This window comes from Myxocyprinus asiaticus, chromosome 3 (genome assembly GCF_019703515.2).
Source record: "Myxocyprinus asiaticus isolate MX2 ecotype Aquarium Trade chromosome 3, UBuf_Myxa_2, whole genome shotgun sequence".
Classification (NCBI taxonomy): Eukaryota; Metazoa; Chordata; class Actinopteri; order Cypriniformes; family Catostomidae; genus Myxocyprinus; species Myxocyprinus asiaticus.
The window spans coordinates 37,303,681-37,321,065 of NC_059346.1; positions in this window are offsets into that span (position 1 = coordinate 37,303,681).

Here is a 17,385-nt window from a genome sequence, read left to right on the forward strand (position 1 = left end):
AAAGAGTACTTTCTGGACCTTCTGTATTTTAAAATACATAATCGAGATATTGTTTCCATGAAATTATAGGAGGGAGAAAAGGATTGTGTTTAATAGTTTAATAACTTTAAAAATGTTCTGTTAAAGATGCAATCATTATTCACAGTCAGCCATGATTAATTCAACCCACATGTAAAAGTGTCCAGTAACAGGGTGGTTACTGAATCAGATTTCAGATTTTTTTCTCTTTCTTAACATTTTGCTTGAAAATAATTTTTTAGCCTCAATACCAGCTAATAAGAGCTCTGTAATGCCATCAATGCAGTCATACGATGGCCTGACATGTGGTGGAATTGTATGGGATGGGATTGACTAATAGCCCAGAGAATTATTTTTATTTCTTTGGTATGAACAATACTGCGCAACTGTCTCCAGTGCTATATACTGTGATTTCCCAAGTAACACATTACTGCAGATGTATTACTGGAAATGTGTTTGTCATCCCTGTTGTGTATGTCTATATTATGTTAATTAAACCTATGCACTTGACTACTGAACTTCCACTGATTTCTTCAAATTACCTACACAAATCTCCACTTTAAGCGACTTCATCTTGGCAGCTTTCTTAGATTAAGGCAATATATTCAGTGTCTTTCTTTTGATTATCCCCTGAAGGAATAATCCCCCTATTCCATACCATCTTATTAGCCTCAGATTTCCCTGTATAAGGATGTAATCACAGTTAATGTATGTCCTACTGACATTTAGCTTTGGCAAGTCCATCATCATTTATTGACTAATTCATTATATCCTATTGTTCATTAAATCTTGTATCCATAATGGTCTTTAGTTGTGCAGGACTCCCAGTGATGACAGCAATTTGACATATTCAGTTTACTATAAGGACAACTTTTGTCAAATATGTTGGTTGCTGTAATTTCTTGCTGTAGGTGTAAAATTTTGATTGCTGGTGCTGAAGAGGTGCTAAATCATTGACTGGGGAGCTGAGCTTTGGTCAAAAGGCAAAACCTGGCATGACCAAGCGATTTTATTCATATCAGTTTGCACGTGGTGACAACAGAAGTGAAATCTCTACATTGCAGCCTCATTAAAACAGGCAACACAGTGCCACTGCTAATCATAAAGCTTAGTCGTAAAGACAAACATGTTCTTCTTATCACCAAATCTCTACTAACTCTACTAAGGAGGTGATACAGAAAGTATGTAGGATTGTTTATTTATAGGGTGAAAGAAGGGTCAATCAAGTGTAGTCCGTAGACCTCATTTTGAGGCTATAAACGAAATTACTGTTTACATTTGGTAATTTAGCAGATGCATTTATCTAAAACTTTAGCAGCACCGGTTTCTTCCAGCACTGTGAATAAGAGCTGTAGGATCAGATCTTAATTCAAATCAGCTGAAAATGACCAAAACGTGTTATGTGTGTGGTAATGCCTTAAAGAACTACCAAGGAGATATATAAGGTAAAATACATGACCATTGATGTTCTAATGGCAGGGGCGGATCTTCCGGGGTGACATGGGGTGGCAACTGCCGCCCTAAGAAAAAGCATTGCCACCCCATCTGCCACCCCAGCATGTGGTATCCCAATGTATAAAATATTAATTAAAGTATATTTTAGTTGATGCTGATGTTATGTAATAGTTTATGTCGAGCTGAAGTGCCAGATGTCGTCTGGCTATTCAGGGCAAGACAGTCATATTTTGAGTCGGGGGACAAAGCAGGGAAGCTTTTGGCTAGATATATAAAGTAGAGACCATTCCCTCAGTGAAATCTGCTGGTGGTGAAATATTTACCTCAGCCATTGATATTAATAATGCTTTTAAAGAATCCTATCTTGATCTCTATAGTTCCATGTCTTCGTCTACTGATAAAGACATTAGAAACTTTGCGAAACCATTAGAACTCCCTATATTGACGAATGAGCAAAGAAATTCTCTTGATTCTGAAATAAACTTGGAGGAGCTTGACGTGGTAATTAAGGCCTTGCCTACAGGCAAGGCTCCGGGGCCAGATGGCTTTGCCGCTGAATTTTTTAGATCTTATGCTACAGAACTGGCTCCACTTTTGTTAGAAGTTTATACGGAATCATAACGGCGGTACAAACAAATGGATTAATTTCAGATTATTTTACTCTGGATAGGGGCACCCGGCAGGGTTGCCCTATTTCCCCATTATTGTTCTGTCTTGCCCTGGAACCATTAGCAGCTGCGATAAGAAAGGAAGATGATTTTCCAGGGGTGGTGGCGGGAAGTATGGCGCATAAGCTTTTGCTTTACGCAGATGATATTTTATTATTTGTATCCGACCCCACTAGATCTGTGCCTTGCCTCCACAGAATTATTAATTCATTTTCTAAATTCTCAGGATACAGAGTTAATTGGTCTAAATCCGAAGCCTTGGCTCTGACAGCATACTGCCCTGTAACGGCTTTCCAAATGGGTGCCTTCCAGTGGCCCAAGCAGGGCATTATGTATTTGGGCATTTTATTTCCAGCAAATTTGAGTGATTTAGTTAAGAGTTCATTTTGACCCTGTAATTAAAAGGTTTTCAAGTGATGTGGACAGGTGGGCTTCACTACATTTATCTATGACTGTGAAGGTTAATGTTATAAAAATGAATTCTATTCCAAAATTCAACTACCTACTACTGTCTCTCCCCGTTGAAGTTCCCTCTTTTACTTTAAACAATTTGATAGTATAGCTAAATCCTATATTTAGAATGGTAAATGCCATCAGTTGCATTCCAGTAAATTACATTGGCCAATTGACAAAGGTGGATTAGGTCTCCCCAAGATTTTGTTTTACTATTATGCTTTTGGTCTCAGACATTTGGCACATTGGTCGCTTCCACCTGAGAGAGCCCCTCCCTGGCTCTTTATCGAATAGGAGGTCCTTTCCCCTATCTCGCCATTGCAAAGTCTTTCTACCAAGCTGCCTGGAGAAGTAAAGACACATCCCGTTATCTCGCACATGCATTTAGTGTGGACAAAAGTTTCCCATGTGTTCAGTTCAGATATTTACCTGAACGTTGCCGCAAGTATTTGGTTGATAAACAGATAAAAGTTGATTCTGTGTATTCTTAAGCTGTTTGTTTAAATATGTGTATGGAATCAATAAAAAATTGTTAATGACAAAATAAATAAAGCATTATATAGTTACATGTTGTTTTGTTTTCTTTCTTAAGATGTAAATAAATGCATTTTGACAGGAAAATAAATGTCAAATTTCAGCATTTTCAAAATCTGCTATAAATTGCGATTAACTACAAAAAATATGAGCTTAATCACGATTAAGAATTTTAATCGTCTGACAGCCCTATTTAGAATGCAAAAAAAAAAAAAAAAACTTTATATTAGAAAAACAGTAGCAAAATGATTACTTTATGGCCTCTCCTTGGAAATGCAACTGTATTGCAAATTTATGGGCATTTGTAATTTGATAGTGACTTAAATAAATCAGCCAGTACTTGTTGCAATGAAGCTTGGTATCTTAATCCAGAAGAAGTATGCATGGTCGCTTGCTTACTTAAGTGTTGCCACCCCTCATAGTCCCATGACACCCCCTTGCCACCCCATAAATTATTTTTATAATAATAAACCACACGCCCGTGTCTAATGGGACCCAGTCTCGCCAGTACAGTTGCGTGTACTGGCTTTTTGTAAAAGGATGTGCAAATAAAAACAATAAAATATGTCTGTTCATTTATTCTGAATGTAGTTTGTAACTTTAATAAAAAAACATTAATTAAAGTGATAGTTCACCCCAAAATGAAAATCCCCTGATAATTTACTCACCCTCATGCCATCTGAGATGTGTATGACTTTCTTTCTTCTGCAAAACACCTTTGAAGATTTGTAGAAAAAGATCCAGGCTCAGCAGGTCCTTAGAATGGGAGAGGATGTTGATTAGATATTTGTAGGTCTAAAAAACACAACAGTCAGCATAAAAGTAATCCATCCTGTCTCCAGTGGTTACATTAACATATTCTAAAGCGAATCACTCACTTTGTGTGTGAAAAAAAAAAAACGATATTTAAGCACTTTTTAACTATAAAAGTTTGCTTCCAGTCAGACATTGACGAATGAACTAATTTACCCGAGTGCTTCCGTGACGTAAGCACGATGGCACGTGAACTGATGTGTGACAACATCTATGATATCATTACAGATAACTTAAATTATCATTCTGACTAGTCAAATTATAATTTACATTGTGACTTGTCAAAATGCACTTTTAACTTTCTAAAATATAACTCTGTATAGTCAAACAAATGCATTACATGTTAAAACGGCTTGCCATAGGATAGTGGTCCATCAAGAACCATCTTAGACACTGTTAATATTTTATTTTTATTTACATCACTTGATTTACATCAAAGGCTGTATTACGGAAACACCCTCTCATAAGTCTTAAGCTAAGATCTGACAAGTTCAAGTTTCCCAACTGAAATCGGCATTGTTAACAGATAAGGTAAGATTCTAGAGTAAAGATATTTCTGTAATGTGACCCAAGGAGTTCAACTTCTTTTACATTAGGAGCGTAAACTCATTCACATTATGTCTTGCAATCTGGATATTGTTTAGATTTTGAATGTTTGCTGTTCAGTCTGTCTCTGCTGATACAATGTACTTTTTCACTGCTACTTTGTCATAAAGACTTCAGTATCTTCATGACCATCTGACTTTTTTCTTACTTTGCTGAGGTTTGGGAGTAGAATTCATGAATCACAAGTGCAAGTCACTGCACTTTTTTTTCCAATAAAAAGGGTCAAACCCTTTAGGCTTAACATAAATGGATTTGTGTACTGTATACACTGCCACATTTAGTGGGAGTTACATTTAAGACGTAAAAACTGGAAAACCAGATTGCTGTCACTTAAATTGTGGGTGGGTAGTGGAGTACATGGGCAGGAAATGACTACATGCATGTAGTGTGATGACTTGAACATGTTTACTCATCATGTGTAGGTTCGTGACCTATAAAGTCCTTACATTTTTTTCTTTTTGAAAGGGGGCAGGGGTATATGCCCTCATCACAAGAATAAACCTTGGCCCAGAAGATAAGGACTTATCCATTTTAAATTTTGAGTTGTTGATGATTTTTATATGATTTGTAAATGTGTGATGAACTAATAAATTGCAATAAAATACATGCAATTGTTGAGTGGTTTATTGGAAATTGATCTGAATTAAATCTGAACGTATTTATTTCCAAATAATCTGTCATAAAGAGATACACCAGGCAAATACCTAATATAATTCCTTCTCTGTTATTGTTTGACCACTGAGTCTCCATGGTAAATCAACCAAGATGTTTTTGATGTTTTCTCTCTTCAACAGGAAAGTTAATAGGTGAACGTTTTTATATCTCCTATATCTCTTTTGAAATCTCCCACAAATCATTCCGGTTCCACAAAACAGCAACAGATTTCTCTGAGTTTGCCAGAGGATAAAAGTATACAGGAGATCAAAAAGCATATTGAAAGGATTGATCCTCATGTGTACTGGGACTTTCTTTTTTGTTATTGGGTTTTTATTTATCATCTCTACAGCTTATTTTAAATAGAAGCTGATTTTTAATACACACATTCCTTCAAAAATGCTTGGCAAAGCAAGATCAAATCAGTTTCAGCCCTTAAGCTCAGGCTACATGCAACACTCTTTCACTTTTAACACCCAGCATGAGGCACTGGCCACAGTGCTGTTTCTTAAGAGTGTCACTGAGAGGGCCCTGGGTAGCTCAGCGAGTAATGATGCTGACTACCACCCCTGGGGTCGCGAGTTCGGATCCAGGGTGTTCTGAGTGACTTCAGCCTGGTCTCCTAAGCAAACAATTTGGCCCGGTTGCTAGGGAGGGTAGAGTCACATGGGGTAACCTCCTCGTGGTTGGTATAATGTGTGGTTTTCGCTCATGTGGTGAGTTGTGCGTGGATGCTGCGGAGAGTAGCGTGGGCCTCCACATGCACTATGTCTCTGCTCAACAAGCCACGTGATAAGATGTGTGGATTGACGGTCTCAGACGTGGAGGCAACTGAGATTCATCCTCTGCCACCTGGATTGAGGTGACTCACTACACCACCATGAGGACTTAGAGTGCATTGGGAATTGGGCATTCCAAATTGGGGAGAAAAGGGGAGAAAAAAAAAAAAGAGTGTCATTGAGAAGTTAGAGCCACATCTGTGCACAGGGTTGGGGAGTAATGGAATACATGTAACAGAATGACATATTTAAAATACAAAATATTAGTAACTGTATTCCAGTACAGTTACAATTTAAATAGTTAATCAGAATAGTAATAGGCAATCAGAATACATACATTTTCTTTTTTCCAAGTCATTTCTTTTATTTTGTTATTTCAGGAGAAAGATTTGAGATGGAGGAGACTTTACAAACAGTTTCCATTTGCTCTCATTGTCTCCAGTTTCCAACTCTCCATTTGCTTTCATCATGTAATCTCTCTGCTGTCTAGGAGAAACAATCAAGATATTATATAAAGAGAGAGGGTTTTCTAAATTCCCTATCCTGGAGTGTAAGAACTATTTCTCTGCATTTTGCCACAAGAATACTCTGACTGTAAATTAATTACTGTATGTTGCTATGCATTTAGAAGGAGTTTCTGTTCAGGCCAGTCTGTTTAGGCATATTTCTGTAAACCACAGGTCATCATGTCTATAGTTTCTCTCTCCTCACATTTGATCACTCAGCTTTGAGGGACAAGTACAGGAACATGTTGTGTCAGGTGTTGTCTCTTCTATGAAAAGGGAGGGAGTTTTCTTGGAACTCTGAACATCCTGTTTTGAGTTTTTTTTTTTTTTTTTTTTTTTTCACCCAATTTGGAATGCCCAATTCCCAATGTGGAGGATGAATCTCATTTGCCTCTGCGTCTGAGACCGTCAACCCACGCATCTTATCACGTGGCTTGTTGAGTGCGTTGCCACGGAGACATAGCATGTGTGGAGGCTTCACGCCACCCACCGTGGCATTCGCGCTCAACTCACCACGTGCCCCACCAAGAATGAACCACATTATAGCGACCACAAGGAGGTTACCCCATGTGACTCTACCCTCCCTAGCAACTGGGTCAATTTGGTTGCTTAGGAGACCTGGCTGGAGTCACTCACCATGCCCTGGTATTCAAACTAGCCAACTAGCGAACTCCAGGGGAGGTAGCCACCTGTTTTTAATCTTAAATGTACAGTAAAATAAGCGCAAAATGCATTAAGATAAATTGGAAGTTTGCAGAGTAAGCTGAGTAACAGTATGTAGGGCTTTACTGGTTGTTTAGATCAGTGTTACTATCAGAAATAATTAATAATTATTTCTTTAGTTATTAATTAATATTTAAATTAATTATTTGAATCTAACTCATTAAAACCTCATATGGGGCTCCAGTAAATGTAGCGTGCTACGTTTAGGAGCAAGTTTGGTTATTAGTAATAATCAATAATTATCAAAGATAATTATTAATTATTAAAATCAGTAGAACATTGATGAGAATCAATGTTAGCTTTTTTAAATCCTTTAAATCAACAATTATCAAAGATAATCATTAATTGTTAACATCGATGAAACATTAATTAAACTTAACACTAGCTTATTGATCATTCAAATTCAATCATCAAAGATAATTATCAATTATCAAAAATCAATAGAATATTAATAAGGATTAACATTGATGGGGCACCACCCTGAAATCAGGGACTAATAACCAAATAGTAAAACAATATTAGATTGTTTTCTTAGGAAAATCGACATCCGAAGAATATCGATTTTCCGGAAAAAAAAAACAATGAATGAAGGTTTGAATCTGAGCACTGACATCCCGTCAGCATGTGACACAGGCGTATGCAAAACAAACCAAAACACTTCTCTTTGTAATATAAACAAAGTTTATTTATGCAGTAATATCAATTAATAATTAATACAATGCAGTCAATAAACTTCCGACTTAACTACAAACTAAACAGTGATATGATTAGATATGGAAATAAAAATAATTCTATAACACATAAGGTGTGTGTGTGTGTGTAAGGAGGGACGCGCACAAAATGGCGGACGTGACTCTCGTGGAGAGTATGTCACGCGAGACTTCCGGCCAGGGAATATGACCGCGAATGGGGGCGGAGATGACATCTACCAGTTACCGCGTGTATCCGCTTGTACGATAGCTTAGGGACAAAGCTGGGCTTTAGCATTTAAGCTATCTACGAGCCAAAATGTGTGCCAGAATGTTTGTGAGGGGTCGTGTGTGTGTGTGTGTGTGTGTGTGGTTAGTACGAGAGAGAGAGAGAAGTGACAGCCCTAAAGCCGATTTCGCGATCGTGGGAGAGAAAGCTCAGAGACGCGGTGGACGGCTCGTAAACAGTCCCGCGTACTTTGACTATTTAATGGATGAACTCAGTTTACCTGTCTCACCCGCGATGGCGAAATTGCACAACAGTCCAATTTGGTTGGACCACAATACAGCAAAACAAAATCGTGATAATTAATACCCCGAGTATTAATAATGAGCGGACATGGCAGTCCGTAAACTGTACAAGCAAAAACCTTGAAACACAAGAATAGCACACTATAATATTCTATCTCTGCCCAGACGTAAACCTCTTACTTGAATCGCATGAGGACACAGGTAGAATGTGTTTTCCTCCGTCCTTTAACTTTGACCCGGTTCCTTGAGGCTCGGGTGATGACGGGAGGCTGTTTCCTTGCTCTGTCGGCGGGCGGTACGGCTGTTGATTCTCGGCGGGCTGGCAGAGAACTCAGAAATGACCACTTGATTGAAGATGGAAGAGAAATCTTTAATCTCTTCACTTCTGTAGGCAAACGGATGAAGATGCGAATTGCTCGGCGGTCTCCTTCGGATCCGTTAGAGTGTTTGGTTGAAAACAGAGTAATCTCAACTCGTCCAGCGAGATGGAGATTGTATGGCCACAGTTTCAAGTTGGACGTTACTTCCTTGTGCCACGAGGTTGCACCTGAGAGCAGTGAATAAACTACGTCTATACTCGGTGAACAAAGTCGCTGGAAGCAAATCCCGAAAGCATTTCAGAGGTATTTCAACTCCTGATGATGTCATGTTTGAGGGACGTTCTGTTGTGTGCTTCATCCAATAGGAGTTGAGAGTTCGATCCTTTAGTGAGCAAGGCTTCATGGGATTTGCAGTCTGTTTTGGACTCCCTTTGTTGGATTTTGGCGCAATTTTTATCAGTAAGATTTACGACTTGGAATGTGGGGGCTTGAGTTAGGTTTTTACGACTGTGTTAGGCCTGCCTTTGTCTTCTATCTGAATACATGAGGCCCAACAGTATGTCTGAAAAACAGAAATAAATGTGTTTTTATTATGCCTGATTCAAAACCCTAAACTCATTTGTAATCAAGGGTATCAGTAAACAAGAGCATGTTGCCCTAAAAATAAGACACATACTTTTGTATCCCATTTGTGTCTAAAGCAGAATTTGGAAAATAATTGTATGCATATGTTCTTTTATGAAAATTGCACCAACAGAAACACTGATATTTGGAAATAAAAAAAACGAGTACATTTACTCTTCTCCAGTTGCTCCACATTGATTCAATTTTAAAGCTTTCATCAAGGTTACTTTCATGTACTGTTCCTTTTTTGCTTTGAGTTGGAAAACTGTACAGTATGCTGGACTGTTGGTTCAGGTATGTTTTTTTTTTTTCTCTGAAAAGAGTTTTCCAGGAACACATCATTCCACCCTGTCTTTCCTGACAGAAATTTGAATGACTCTTTAAAGCACGGAAGAGTTTCAGTTTTTACGTAATCTGGATTCTACCCTCAGATTAAAAGGAGTAACTGGGGGGGGGGGGGTGGTTGGGGCATAGACATTGCCACATCCCCATATCACCAAATGCTTCCTACGTTGCTTCCTTTGAAAAAGACTTATGCAACATGCAATGTGGTTGGTGGGAAAACATCTTCCAAACATCTTTTTGCCAAGCCAAGCCCCCCTCCCCCCACAAAATAAAACTCTTCTGAAATGAAATGGAGAAAAGGAATGTATCTTAAAAATTAAGACACGAAAAGGAAAATTGGCAGTGGCTGGTAGAATCTGATGCAAACCTTACCAGCCTAGTGTGGAGAGTCACATGCTCTGGACTATGCTGCTGATCTGCTGGCATGAGAATGTTACAGTATAGTGCTATGTGATATAGGCAATGTTGTAGGGACCAATGGTCACATGGCCAAGATGCTATTCTGGCGGATGTCTGCTCCTATTGTAATGTTTTACCCATGCTCTTCTGGGACATTTAAAATGGCACGGTGACCAAATGATACTAATGGCACAACCCAATGGGTCTGGTTATAAGACATTGACTAGCATCGACAAGCGCATCTGGTGGATGATTTGTTTGAATTGTCGTCCAAATCTGGAGGCCTAATCTATGAAGAAACCACAGTGCCATGATAATTAACAGCCAGAAGGAAAACAACAGAGTGATTTGAGGATTTAAGCCTTAGAGGGCTCAGCAATAGAGAAGTAGGATGCATGTTTGAGAGCTATGTGTAGGACCAGAACCCTGCACTGCTCTAGAACATTGCCACTCTTTTCTATGCTTTGGCATTGCCATAGAGGACTAGAGGAAAGGTTAAAGGTTAATTTTGAATGATTATATCAGATAGAACTGATTAGGGAGCAAGGCACCATAGCTTTTGGGTGTAGCAGATGAACGATTCACTAGAATGACTTGTACTTGCCAATGATATCGCTACATGAGAGAAGAGTATAGGTATCATTTATGTGTGGGACGGGTAAGACATGTCCCTTCCACTTTTTACCTTGGCCAATTTTGTCCCTACCACTTTTTGAAATAGCTTTTGTCAGGTAAGTGTCTAACATGTTGGAAAAAGTAGCTCAGTACTGGAAGAGCTACAGCACTCCTGGAAATGTAGCCCAACACTGTACAAGACGGGTTTATGTGAGCTGACCGCTTGATAAATGTGAGAACCCTATCGTAATGTTGGAGTCGTGGGACATGGAAATTGCAGGATGTGATTGCAGTTTTATTTGATATACAAACAAAACACAAGAAGCTAGAAACATAGAAAACAAAAGACAGGAACACTCCAACACAACAGCCATACAAGACAAGAACCCAATACTATATTTCAAAATAAAAGTACAAAATATTTTATACCGAGACTGAGACCACCAGAGCTGGGACCTCTGGGACCACCGAAGCTGGGACCTCCAATACTCAGACCACCAAGGCTGGGACCTGGGATCTGGTTTGCTGTTGCTCAACTGGTAGAGCATGCCGCTAGCAATGCCAAGATAATGTTCATGATCATTTAGATGTATACCTTGAATGCACTTTAAGTTGCTTTGGATAAAAGTGTATGCTAAACGCATAAAAATTAAATAAATAACAATACTTTTTTTTTTTTAATAAATAAATGAAAATGCCATATAAGGAAGGCACCAGACTCACTAAATGCTTTTAACATGTATGCGGTACAGTAATGAAATAATTTTTATGAATGAAGTTCATTCACGTCAAAATATTTTGATGGTAACACTTTACAATAAGGTTCCATTCATTAACATTAGTTAATGCATTAGGTATCATGAACAAACAATTATCAATATATTGTTTACAGCATTTATTAATCTTTGTTAATGTTAATGTTAATAAAAATACAGCTGTTCATTGTTAGTTTATGTTAATTTATATTGCATTAACTAATGTTAACAAACACAACTTTGAATTAAAATGTGTTAGTATATGTTGAAATTAACATTAAGATTAATAAATGCTGTAAAATTATTTTTCATTGTTAGTTCATGTTAAAAAATGTTAACTAATGCTAACTAATGGAACCTTATTGTAAAGTGTTACCATTTTGATTGAGCAGACACAATGGAATCTCAAACAAAGTGAGGAACTTTTCTGTCATCGGAGGCTGTGAATCAAACAGCCCAAGAGGTCAATAAAAATGGTTTGATATGAAGATTAAATATAAAAATGAATGTTTCATGAATAAGGCCCAATTTTTCATGTTAAACATGGTGCTAAAAGATGTTGTGATGGAGCAATGCAGTCATGAGAAGAGAGATAATGTGTGCTTGAATTGGTTTGACAAGAACTCCATTAATTTTAGTATACATTTGACCTTTCAGCACATAGAGTGTTTGGTCCAATTAATTAGCATTACAATTTCATCTGTGTTAAGTTTGAGGAAATTGGAGTTCATGCAGTGTAGCGAAAAGAATATAAAGTCTGTATCAGAACTGGTGTTGATATATATATAATCAGCATAGCAGTGTAAATGGCAATAAATGTAAATCCAGTGTAACGAAAAAAATATAAAGTCTATCAGAACTGGTGTTGATATATATATATAGGTGGGAGAAAACCTATATAGACTTTTATTGAAAGAAAAGAATCCTGAAGTTCAGGTATTATTGCTTGTGCCTGACTATCCAGTTATAGCGTGTAAACAACTGTAAACTGTACACTACCGGTCATAAGTTTTGAAACACTATAATTATTTTTTTTTCACATTTTAAAATAAAGCCATCAAAACTATGGAATAACATAAATGGAACTATGGGAATTATGTTGTGACTAAACAAAATCCAAAATAAATCAAAACTGTGTTCTGCATCTTCAAAGTAGTCACCCTTTGCCTAGAATTTGCAGACATGTACTCTTGACATTTTCTCAACCAACTTCTTGAGGTATCACCCTGGGATGCTTTTTAAACAGTATTGAAGGAGTTCCCATCTATGTTGGGCACTTATTGGCTGCTTTTCTTTATTATTCGGTCCAAGTCATCAATTTCAAAAACTTTTAATTAAATTTTAGTTTTATAATGAAATTAATATGGTGGCACAAGTATATTTTTGTCTACAATACTAATTTCAAACATTTAAGCATACACCTTCAGATCAAAAGATTTTTAAGATCATGAGAAACATTTCAGTCAAGTGTTTCAAAACTTTTGACCAGCAGTGTATATGTTAAAAGTCCCTCTTGAAAATTTCCTCTGTTTACACACTGTAATGAACTGGCCATGGAGACGGTGTTAGGATCCATGTGCAGGAAGTTTATTAGAGAACAAACAATCCAAATCAGCAGGCAGAGAGACGTAGTCGGTAAGCAGGCGGGCAGTTAAATCCAATATACCAAACAATCAGTCAAACAAAAAGGGTTATCCAAAAAGCAGTAAATCCAGTAAAACAGTCAATGGTCATAACATGAGAACAAACAGTAAAGGCAATGGAAAACGCTTGGTAATGCAGGGTAAACTGGCAATATTTCGCAAAGAAACAATGGAGGTGAACGTCTATTGATACATGGTGAACAGGAAATGAGCAGAGAAGAAATAGGAGATGATTAGTATTCGGGAGAGGGCACCCTCTGGTGGTTGGTAGGAGGGGTAACAACCTCAGATGTTACAGAACCCCCCTGAACAACTCCTGGTGTTCTTCTTCTGGGACATCCCCTTGGTCGTGGTTCTGGACGATTAGGATGGGCTTGATGAAATTCTTGGATCAGGGACGGGTCCAATATGTCTTTGGCGGCTACCCATAAACTCTCCTCTGGTCCATAGTCTTCCCAGTACACCAAGTATTGCATCTGGCTTCCTCGGGTGATAGTCTTGAGGGTGATAGCCAGAGGTGAGACTCACATTGATGTCCAGTTGCTTGCAGAACGCCTGCCAAACTCGGGACGTGAACTGTGGACCTCGATCGGATACAATGTCCTCTGGTAATCCAGACACTCTAAATACTTGGAACAAAGCATTAGCGGTTTCTATGTCCCTCTCAAGGGTTTACCCACTGACAAGTCTACATGACTTTGAAAATCGATAAATTATTACCAGAATGGTAGTGTATCCATTGGAGTTTGGCAGGTCTGTAATGAAGTCGATGAACAGGTGGGACCATGGTCTTTGAGGTACTGGTAGTGGTTGGAGCAACCCCGTGGGCAGTTCTCTGGGGGTCTTTGATTGGGCACACACACCTGTCAAAACCTCACATAGTTAGTAACATAATGAACCAAAGATGGCCACCAGAAGGAATTACGTAACAGGGTAATAGTCCTTTGGATGCCAGGGTGTCCTGTGCTCAAGGAAGTGTGGACCCATTGGATAGTTCTGACGCAGAGCTTGGGATATGTAGTGCTTGGTTGGGGGCAGTTAGGTGGTGACAGTTCATGCTGTTATGTTCGTTGCATTTCCTCCATGATATCCCAACTAATCGGTGCAATGATGACAGATGATGGCAGGATGGATCCAGGATGAGGTTGGATGTGGGGTGGATCATGTCTATGTGAAAGTGCATCTGCCTTGCTGTTACTGTCCTGGCAGCAAGAAGTTACTGTAAAATTGAACCTGGTGAAAAACAATGACCATCGGGCTTGATGTGGGTTCAATCTCTTGGCTGCCTTGATATTCAAGATTCTTGTGATCAGTGATAACTTGAAACGGGTGGACTGCCCCCTTTAACCAGTGATGCCATTCTTTGAGAGCTGCCTTCATAGAAAGTAATTCCTTGTTTCCCACATCATAGTTTCATTCTGCAGAGTTTAACTTTCTGGAGAAGACACATGGATAAAGCTTGCCTGGGAGTACCGTGACGTTATGACAGGACTACTTCAATCCCGCAATCTGAAGCATCTACTTTAACAACGAAGGGAAGATTGGGGTCGGGATGTTTCAGTATAGGAGCAGTCGTGAAGCTTGACTTGAGGGAGACGAAGGCTTGGTATGTGGCGTCGTTCCATGGCAACTTGTTGGCTTACCCTTAAGCGAAGACATGAGTGGTGCTGCAAGGATACTGTAGTTTCTGATGAAATGGCGATAGAAGTTTACAAAGCCCAGGAACCGCTATAGTTCCTTGAGTGTGGAAGGTCGAGGTCATTCGGTAACTGCGGTTATCTTAGAGACGTCCATCTCTACACCTTGGTGGCTGATATTGTAGCCTAGGAATGTGGTATGAGAGGTATGAAACTCACATTTCTCTGTCTTGACAAAAAGCTGGTGTTTCTGGAGACATGATAGTACCATCTTGACATGCTGTATATGCGGTGTCTTGTCGAGAGTAGATAAGGATGTCGTCAATGTAGGCCACCACACAATGATTCAATAAGTCTCTGAAAATCTAATTGATAAATGACTGGAAAACAGAGGGGGCATTAGCAAGTCCATACGGCATGACCAAATATTCATAGTGCCCCCTGGTGGTGATGAATGCAGTTTTCCACTCATCTCTCTCTCAGATCCTGATGAGGTTATAAGCACTTCTTAGATCAAGCTTGGTGTAGATCTTTGCCTCACGGAGTTGTTCAAGGGCTGAGGGGATAAGTGGCAGTGGGTAACGATACTTGGTGACTGAGTTCAGGCCTCGATAATCAATACATAGATGGAGACCCCCATCTGTCTTCTCCATGAAAAAGCCTGCAGCTGCTGGGGAGGTGGAGGGACAGATGTAAACGGAGGCAAGGGCCTCCTCGATGTAATTTTCATGGCGAGGGTCTCAGGGCATGACAATGATAGGCCTTGCTTCTTGGTGGGGCCGTATTGGAAAGAAGTTCAATGGCGCAGTCCCATGGACGATGAGGAGGAAGTTGTGTAGCTTTGACCTTAATAAACACATCACGGAATGCTGCATATTCCTCTGGTATCAAAGTTTTTCTTTGTGACTCAGGACTTTCCACACTGGTAGTAAGGCAAGGCATGGAAACAGCAACATGGAGACAATGTTCATGACAGTAACTTGACCATTGCATGAGCTCACATTGGTTCCAAGATATCGATGGGTCGTGGATGGCCAGCTGAGGATGACCCAGGATAAGAGCATGCTTGGGTGAGTTGATGACATAGTGAAATGTTCTCCACATGAAATAGTCCAATCTTCATGGTTATAGGAACGGTCTGTTGGGTTATACCAGTACCAATAGGAGCGTTGTCAATAGTGGTGATGTTGATCGTTGGGAAGCATTGAATGGTGGGTATATTGAGCTCTTGGATGATCTCTTGATTAATGAGATTCACAGCAGTCCCAGAATCCACTAATGCTGAAAAACATCTTGCAAGATCACCAATGGAAACCCCTACCGGCAACAAATACCTGTGAAAGGTGGGTGATACAAAGTTCGGGGTACTCACATGCTGCCAAAATTTCATGGAACTTTATTTCTTGTGTTGGCATGCAGCATTGAGATAACCTGGTAAACCACAGTAGTAGCAAAGCTTTTTGTTCTGTCGACATTGGCTTTCTTCCATAGAGACATGAGTGTAAGCAACTTGCATGGGTTCAGGTGATACAGTGGATGCCTAGGCCTGTACTGAGACTGTAGAATTAGAGGTGGAGAGAAACTGAGGCCGTGGAGTATTCCAAAGCAGGTTATCCATCTTGATAGTCATGGTTATGAATTCAGAAAGAGTAGTACCCTCACCCTTGCATGTCAGTTCTGCCCTGAGTTTTAGGTTAAGCCCTTTGCGGAAAACAGTCTTCAGAGTGACATTGTTCCACCCACTCTGAGCCGCTAGTGTCCTGAACAGAACTGCATAATCCACTGCAGGTTAAGACCTTGGCGTAGATGAAGCAGCTGAACAGAGATATCTTGACCACCTGCTGGATACTCAAACTTCGTGGATTTGTTGAACAAGTAGTCAAACGAGACCTGGATTTGAGGATCTTTGTCCCAAACAGTGGTGGCCCAATCGAGTGCTTTACCGGTAAGCAGTGACATCATAAAGGCAAATTACTTGGCGCCATGATTAAATGATTCAGTTTGATTGGAAAAATAGACTTTGCATTGTCGAAAAAAACCCCGCCACTTTTCAGCAGAACCATCAAACTTATCAGGGAGAGCAAAGCTTACCGGTTCAGCATGGGGAGCTGGCAGGGAGTGAATGTAATGAGTCAAACATTCGTTGGCAGTTCGTAAGTTGTTCAGTTGGTCTCGATAACCCTTTAAAACCTCGCACTAGTGTGCGAATGCGGCCTGGAGCTGCGAGACTTCCGCTGGATCCATGGTAGGCGAAATATTCTGTAATGAACTGGCCATGGAGACGGTGTTAGGATCCATGTGCAGGAAGTTTATTAGAGAACACAAGCAAACAATCCAAATCGGCAGGCAGATAGATGTAGTCGGTAAGCAGGTGGTTAAATCCAATATACCAAACAATCAGTCCAATCAGGCAAACAAAACAAAGGGTTATCCAAAAAGCAGTAAATCCAGTAAAACAGGCAATGGTCATAACATGAGCACAAATAGTAAATGCAATGGAAAACCACTTGGTAAGGCAAGGTAAACTGGCAATACTTCACAAAGAAACAATGGAGGTGAACGGCTATTTATACATGGTGAAAACAGGAAATGAGCAGAGAAGAAATGGGAGACGATCA